The sequence below is a fragment of the Mustela nigripes genome, chromosome 17 (assembly GCF_022355385.1).
Source record: "Mustela nigripes isolate SB6536 chromosome 17, MUSNIG.SB6536, whole genome shotgun sequence".
NCBI lineage: Eukaryota > Metazoa > Chordata > Mammalia > Carnivora > Mustelidae > Mustela > Mustela nigripes.
The window spans coordinates 31,405,172-31,413,124 of NC_081573.1; positions in this window are offsets into that span (position 1 = coordinate 31,405,172).

The following is a 7,953-nucleotide window of genomic DNA, read 5'->3' on the forward strand; positions in this document are numbered from 1 at the left end:
TACACTTGAGAAAAATCCTGGCCCTCCATCGAGAAGTCATGTTAAGAGTCAGAGATGGCAGGCCGAGGCTCGCCCTCCACCAACGTCTGAACAAGGCAGCTTGGATGCACTTCCAAAGCCAAGTGAACCAACCCACGTACACGGAGGGAGTGATGTGTGGATCTGCACTGCAATTTCTTTTTTTTTTTTTTTTAAGATTTTATTTATTTATTTGACAGACAGAGATCACAAGTAGGCAGAGAGGCAGGCGGAGAGAGAGAGAGGAGAAAGCAGGCTCCCTGCCCAGCAGAGAGCCCGATGCGGGACTGGATCCCAGGACCCTGAGATCATGACCTGAGCCAAAGGCAGAGGCTTAACCCACTGAGCCACCCAGGCACCCCATGCATTGCAATTTCATCGTCTTTTTGGTGAGGCTCAGCGGGAGGCACGGGGGCCTTTCCTGAAGTAGATGCCTTGTACATTTCTAAGGGTCATGGACATGACAGCTGAGACGATGTTTGGACCAAAAAGCCTCTGTTAATTGAGTAAACCTTCATTTTCCCCTTTTCACAAATAAACCCTTCCCCTCTCTGTCTCATTCCATTTCTCTCCTCCTAGATCCTTGCCATACAAGGCAGCCCTCATGTTTCTGAAAACCTGTAGCTGCCGAAGAGGAGGCGTTTCCAGATATCCTGGTGGTGATATTCCAACTTAAAACAAACACAAGTGTGTTTGACTGGAGTTTAAACAAACACACAGATTTGTAGCCCCTCAGGTGTCAAAGATCAGTAAAAACAAATCTGGATGGAATGAAAGAAGGACATAATTCTAAGAATAATAGCTTTGAATAGTAGATTGACCTAACTAAAGATTATTTGAAAGAGATTATGGGGAGGAGAAAAGCATGAACAAGCTAGGAGTTAAGAGCTCACTGCTTGTATGTTTATGCTGTGGGAAAAGAACACAGATTTTGAAGTCGAGATGGGCTTGGGTTCTGGTCCCAGCTCTGACGTCTCCCAGCTAAGGGATTTTTAGGAAAGTGACTTAACCTATTTGGAGCTCTCCTTCATCTGTAATATAAAAATGAAAATCCTCGAGCCAGATGGGTCTATGAGTTGAGTTCATGCACTGTACTAAGATGCTGAATTCTCTGCCCCCTCACCTCCATCCACTTAGATGAGCACAAGAGGGTAGGGACACGAAATCTTTTCCTCTCGGTGAAGGAAACAAACCAATAACAAAACTGCTTCCTATACTGTACCAGGCTAGAGGGAAACATTAAAGTTCTAGAGAACTTGCGGGGCACCTTCATGGGGAAAGTCCTCAAAGGAGTCCGAATCAGCTAGGCTCTGCAGCCCTCAGAACCATCCCCCCCCCGCACCAAGGCTGAACACAATCAAGGTTCCTTTCTCTTTCATGCTATTCACCCAGTGTGGGTCAGCAGGGGGCTGAGCTCTTGTAGGGTCACCCGGGGACCCGAGGTTTCGCCATCTTTGGGTGCCACCATCTGAACATGAGGTTCATAATTTGAGGGTGAGGGGAGTATGAAGGACAACAACAATGACAAAATAAAAGAGTGGCTCTTGACTGCTTCCACAAGGAAGTGATGGATGACATGTCCTCTCGTGTTTCAAAGGGTAAGGGAAATGCAATCACCCCAGGTGCCCCGAGAAGAGGGGATTCAGAACTGAAGCCCCTTGTGCCAGAAGACAAGGTATGAACCCAGGGCACCCGGTGCCACTGGGTCTGCGCAGGCCTTCTAATAACGCCAGCTGTGGTTGCAGTAGCCCCTGCTTCCATGCGAGAAGGCAGCTTTGCCATGTAGACCTACACATCCAGGGCAGGATCTCGGCCAAGCCCTTCTCTCCTCTGGCTCATGCCTGCTAGTGGCATTGCGAGGTTTCCACTAGTGACTGATCTAAATAGTTTGCACATCTTTCTCGTGCCACGCTGAGTTGCCACATTTTGGACACTTCACGGCAATGCAATCATCACTGTGATTTTGTCACATCTTATTCTCACCTCAGATCAAAGGAAACTCCCTGTGTAGCTGATGTTCCTACAATGTCTGCTTCTTTCCAGAAACACTCCATCAGTACCTCCCCTGTTGGCCTCCCACCTGGGGTTGACCAATGGCACTAATGGTCCCCATTCTTCACACCCCTTCTCCTTGTTGTGCAACTTTGCTAAAGAAGCGAACTCATGGCTTCATAAATTCAAAGGTCCTGTTCAGGGGCCCATGGTTCGAAGAGCTGGACCTGTCAGGAGATTCGGCAGCAGCAGGCCGCGCCAGGCTTTGATAAGCCAAGAGGGGCTCCGCTGTAATTTGGGTGATCCAATCGGATAGTAGCAGGGCCCCAGCAGGTGGCTTGGGATGTGGGAAACACCGCTAGGATCCCTGGACACTGTGTTGAAGACAGCGAGGCTAGTTCCAGAAACCACGGACAGGTGGAGAGAGGGATCCTGAGCTGAACAGGAATTAGGCACCTCTATGTGGTGGCCTGGGGGAAGCGGAGGTGGAGAACTTTCGCTCACTCCCCTCAAGACCAGATGCTAACTGCTTGCTGACCCACAGTGGTTCTCATCCCTTACTGTAAATCAGGGGAACATAGTGATGCCTGACTGAGCTCATGCCCCGCCCCCCAAGATCCAGGTTAGATTGGTCCTGGTTGGTAGGATATAACACTACTAACGAGCAGCCTCAGTTGAGAACCCCTTGACCAGCCTGCTTTACCCCCAACCCCCTGCCTCAGTACAGGCCACTGCCCTGATCTTTCTTGCTCTCTCTGTTTTTTGTTTTTGTGGTTTTTTGGAGATTTATTTATTTAAGGAGGGGGCAAGAGCAGAGGAAGAGGGAGAGAGAAACTCAGAGAGACTCTGTGTCGAACGTGAAGCCTGATATGGAGCTCGATCTCATGACTCTGAGATCACCACCTGAGCTGAAACCTAGAGTTGGACACTTAACCGACCGAGCCACCCAGGCACCCCTGCCCTGATCTTTCTAACCACACTTGAGTAAAACACTCCTGCCTATAAGTTTTAAAGAAAAAAATTAATACTCACACACATGCACGGAAGAATGAGAAATTATTGTTTTGAGAATAACTTTTAACCCACTGATGACTCGTACAAGTTATTTAGAACCTGTAGGTTGACCTAAATATAGGCATTTGCCCCAGGCACACATTTGCATGCCCTCCTCTGTAATGATAAGGGTCCTTAAAAAGACAGGGAATGTATTGCAAACCCTCTGAATACTTTGCACTGAAGAGATTCCTTAAAAGATGAATTTTAAAGCAGCTTGTGGCCATTTAAAAATGACACGATAGGGATTTATCAGTATGCGTTTAAAATCTATTCTCACCAAACCCCGGAACTCTAGGGTTCTTAACACAAAGGACCATGTGCTAAAGAGAAAATAGAAGACAGGCCAGGTTGCAGGCCGAACAGGGGGTTCTCTGGGATCTGCGGTTGGGGCAGGCCTCTTGGAGAAGGCGTCTCTTGATTTCAGGCCTGAAGAAACTGAAGCCGGCAGTTATGTGACCATCTGGGGAAAAGATTTCCAGGTGGAAGGAATTGCCAGCAAGAAAGCTGTGCAGAGGCTTCTTGCCTGGTGAGCAGTGAAAGAAGGCTGTAGTGTGGCTGCTTGAGAGGATGCTTACCAAAGTCATTTCCTCATCTGAAATGGTGAGCTCCCCAACCACCTGAAGGGCAGGAAGTGAATACCACAAAATAAATGAGGAATAGGAACTCAATATATTTTTAAAGCACCATGAATAAGCACAGCTGGTGTTATAGACAGTGTTCTGGGGATGGTATTATACTCTTTTGCATAACGTTTATGAAGAACGGAGCCTGGCATGGCCCTAGTCAGTTTTCCCTGTGAGTGATACGAAGTAATCTTTTATTAATCTTATTTAAAATTTGTTACTATTGTACATGATCTCAGAAGACCAAGTGGAGAACATATTATACAAATCAAAGGAATAAATGAATATGAAAGGAAAGACAATTATATGCCCAAATAAAAATTTCTGCCCATTCCATTACACTCTAAAGCGTTTTGTAAATGTAAATATTGTACATAAATATTAAATAAATATATTAATATAATCTTCCTCTGGGTTTTTTAAAATAAGAATCTCAGTGGGCAAAGAGTTATCATTTCATATTTTGAAGTTCTCTCAGGCCTTATGTTTTTCAGCCTTCAGCAGTTACCACAGGGAACCTCGTTATCTTGGTGGAGACAATGAGGGTGAATGTTGAAAACATTGAGTCAGGAGTAGATAGCACTAGGTTCAGGTCCCTACTTTGCCATTTCTTAGCTATGTGACCTTGGACAAAGTAGGTCACCGATCCACGCTCTTGTTTTGAAACGTGCCAGGTGTTAACATTTCTTCCCAATTCCAATTACTGTTGCTGGAAGAAAGTGAGATTATTTAGAGAATGAATGTATTATGGTGCCTGTGACCTCCTCATGCTCCTGATTACTACATCATCTCATCAGAGGGGATGGGTGTGTGTAAAGATCACATGCTTGAGTACTTGGAAATACACAAGACAGGCTCAGGATAGACTGTGGCATGGCAGCTGCCCTCACACCAGAAGACTTGGCATGGTCACCGGCTCTTCAGAGCTTTATCAGACAACCCTCTCTGAGGAATCCAGAAGGGAGAAGATCCGCCTGTTGCCAACTGGTTGAACATAGAGCCTGGCCACTTTAGCTTTGAATTCCTCATTAAGGAATTTGACAATAATTTTAAGAATGGTTTCTGGAGAGAATTCCTGTCACCTGGAGACTCAAAGGATGCTGCCAATCCAAGTAGATAGGAAGCCAACTATACGGTAATTATTTACTTTGGAGGACTGTAAAGATGAATGCTAGTCATGATGACAAAAGATATTCCATTTTAGGCATATTTCCTGTGCTATTACAGGGGTATCAACATATTTTCCCTCTTTTCCATTCAAAGCAAAGACAGTTAAAGCATTAATTAGAAATAGTGTGATTTATTCTAGGTAACAACTTGGAATAAAAGTTGAGGATGAAAAGGATAATACAATCAGGGAGGTCCACCAAGACCCCATCTGCTGGTAAGTTTATGTCTTGTGGAGTTTCACAGCTCTCTGTCCTGAGGTTCATTCTGCTTAGTAGCTTTTGACCTTCCACAGTGTAACTGATTAAAATAACCACGGCCTCATGCTTCATGGTTTAACCAAAGGGTATGGATGTTTCCTTACTGGTATCGTCAAAGATCTGGGGTATCCAGAAGAAAACCTTCATTTCCCATTAGAACAAAAAGAGAATAAGGTTTAAAAAACAGGCTGATACTACCAATTACTAAATGAAAATGCTTAAGGATCTAGCATGTTTGCAAGCATACTTCACAATTAAAATAGATGGATTCTATAGGACAAAGAGCCTGCTGAATTTCATGGAAAAAAAGAATGAACTCAGAGTGAGGACTTGGGTTCAAGTTTGAGGTCAATTATGGAGCAGCTGAGTGGCCTTGTACCTGGTCACTTTACTTCTCAGAATGTATTGACTCATCTATAAAATGGGAGTGGTGACAGTTATGTCAGGTTCCTCATAGCATTGTGTGGAAATTAAAACAGATAGTGTGTGTGTAAAACTGTAGGATGAACTGCTGTGTAAATGATATTGTTATTACCAATTTTTAAGAATTATTGAACACCGTATCCTTAGACCATATCCGCAAGCTGACACCTGACAAATGAGAACTCATTACTGTGTCATATCCCATTGTCTGTGGCTGTTTTCATCCTTAGCTGATAGGGTGTGCCTATGTTGCCTTGTCAGCATAAATCCTTGATAGAGGGCATTTCTCTAGAAGTGGAAAGGATTTCTTGCTCCCCTCCCATCCTGTACCTTTCCACACACCCATATGGCCAAATAAAGGTCACTCAAAATCCCTAAAGCAAGAAAGGAGGAGCATAGGTTGTTGACACCTCTGTTTTAGGTTTCCCTATTTTTGTTAAGATTCTCTAGAGATCCAAATGGCCACGGCCTCAACTCTTGTAATCTCTGTGTAACAAGAACTCGGTATATACCACTCATTGAGCACTTAAGGTGGTTGGTCACAAAAGAAGCTCTTGATGTGAAATATCTTACTTAATCATTACAACAAACACAACATACTGAAACTGCCCCACACTGAAAAACTGGGAGATGAAGACTTGAAGAGTCTGGGCAATTTTCCTAAGGTTACATAGCTAGCTAGTAAGTGACAGAGTCGGTACTAGATCCCAGGTCTGCATGGTTCCAGAGTGGATGATCTGACCACTAGATTATCAAGTCTTTTCTCAAAAACTGTTCTATTGTTAGTTAGTTTTGTCCAGAATTTCCCCTTGAATAGGTTGTTCTGTGGCATAGAGACTTTCTCCAGCATCAAACTATATACTGTCAAATAATTCATTTTTGCATCCAACAAATGTTTACTGAGTGCCTGCTGTTTGCCAGTTACAGCACTGCAAAGGGTAGACATGACTATAAATGAATATAGCCCCTTGATCCTAGAGGGCGTCCTTTCTCCCTGAGATACGTTGATGCACATTGTATCTCTTCAAATCAAAAGACAAACTCATGGGGACTATTCTTTAGAAGAAGGTTCCTTAGGATTCCTTTCATTTCATTCACTCAATCAGTGAAACAATAAATATTAGTTAGGTGTCCCTTAAGAGTCAGATACTGTGGGGTGCCTAGGTGGCTCAGTGGGTTAAGCCTCTGCCCTTGGCTCAGGTCATGATCCCAGGGTTCTGGGATGGAGCCCTGCATTGGGCTCTCTGCAAGGCAGGGAGCCTGCTTCCTCCTCCTCTCTCTCTCTGCCTACTTGTGATCTGTCTTTCAAATAAATAAATAAATAAATCTTTAAAAAAAAAAGAGAGATACTGTGCGAGACAATCTAAAGATAATGTTGTATCAATTACACTCTTTATTTACTCATGGTTATTCCAGAAATACTAGGGGATACCTCTAATACATGTTAATTCTCAATTAACCATATTGATTGGGGAAGGAAGATAGTTGGAATAAAAGTGTGTATGTATATATCTCTCCCAGGTGATATATATCTGGACCAAGAATTTGAGTGTGACCCAAAATTTGAGACTCCTTCCACTTCAAGCTTTTATAAAGAACTTTTGAGTTTGTAAACAATCCTCTTATTTTGTTCTGTGGAAGAAGTATTTATAAACAGTTCAACAGCTAAGAATTAGGGGCAAAAAGAGGTAAAAGGAAAAGTGAAAACCTCCATGGGTAATCCAGAGGCTGAGCAAACTTTTGAATAATCATCACTGTTTTTAATGTGTTTTCCATGGTTTCTGAGCATCTGGATCAAATCAAGGTTGCTTGCTTTCTTTCTTTTTTTTTTTTTTTTTTTTTTTTGGAATGGTGATACCACTGTGGACCATAAAACTTATTTTCACATTTTGGGGAGCCTTTTCTTTGGAGAAATGTAAACTCCCCGAAAGAAACAGCCCTGTTATATTCTTTATACTCTCACAGTGAACAAAACAATTTGGGGCACATAATAAGCATTAAATATGTACTTGCTGATTAATAGATTAAGATTCTTGGAGAGGTAATAGTAGTACATGAAGAATTCCAGAGACTAGAAGCAAAGATATTATCTAAAAGCATTTATCTTCCCATTTGCTAAAGGCACTCAGCACAGACTGGTGAAGGAACCAAATTTTGTCATTTTCTATTTCTGCATCTTTGGGCAAATTACTCTATTTCTGAGAATGAAAAATTCTTTCCAAATGAGAAGATAAGTTATAAAACTTTTTAGTTCATTCTGAAGATAATAGAAAATATAGTCCTTAATACCACTTAAGCTTAATTTAAATAATGAAATTTAAAGTCAACTTCCTGGTAAAATGGCAGGCTGCACACATGCATCTACTTCCACTCTCAGCTTCCTAAAATGGCAGAAAACAATCCTTTAAAGGGAT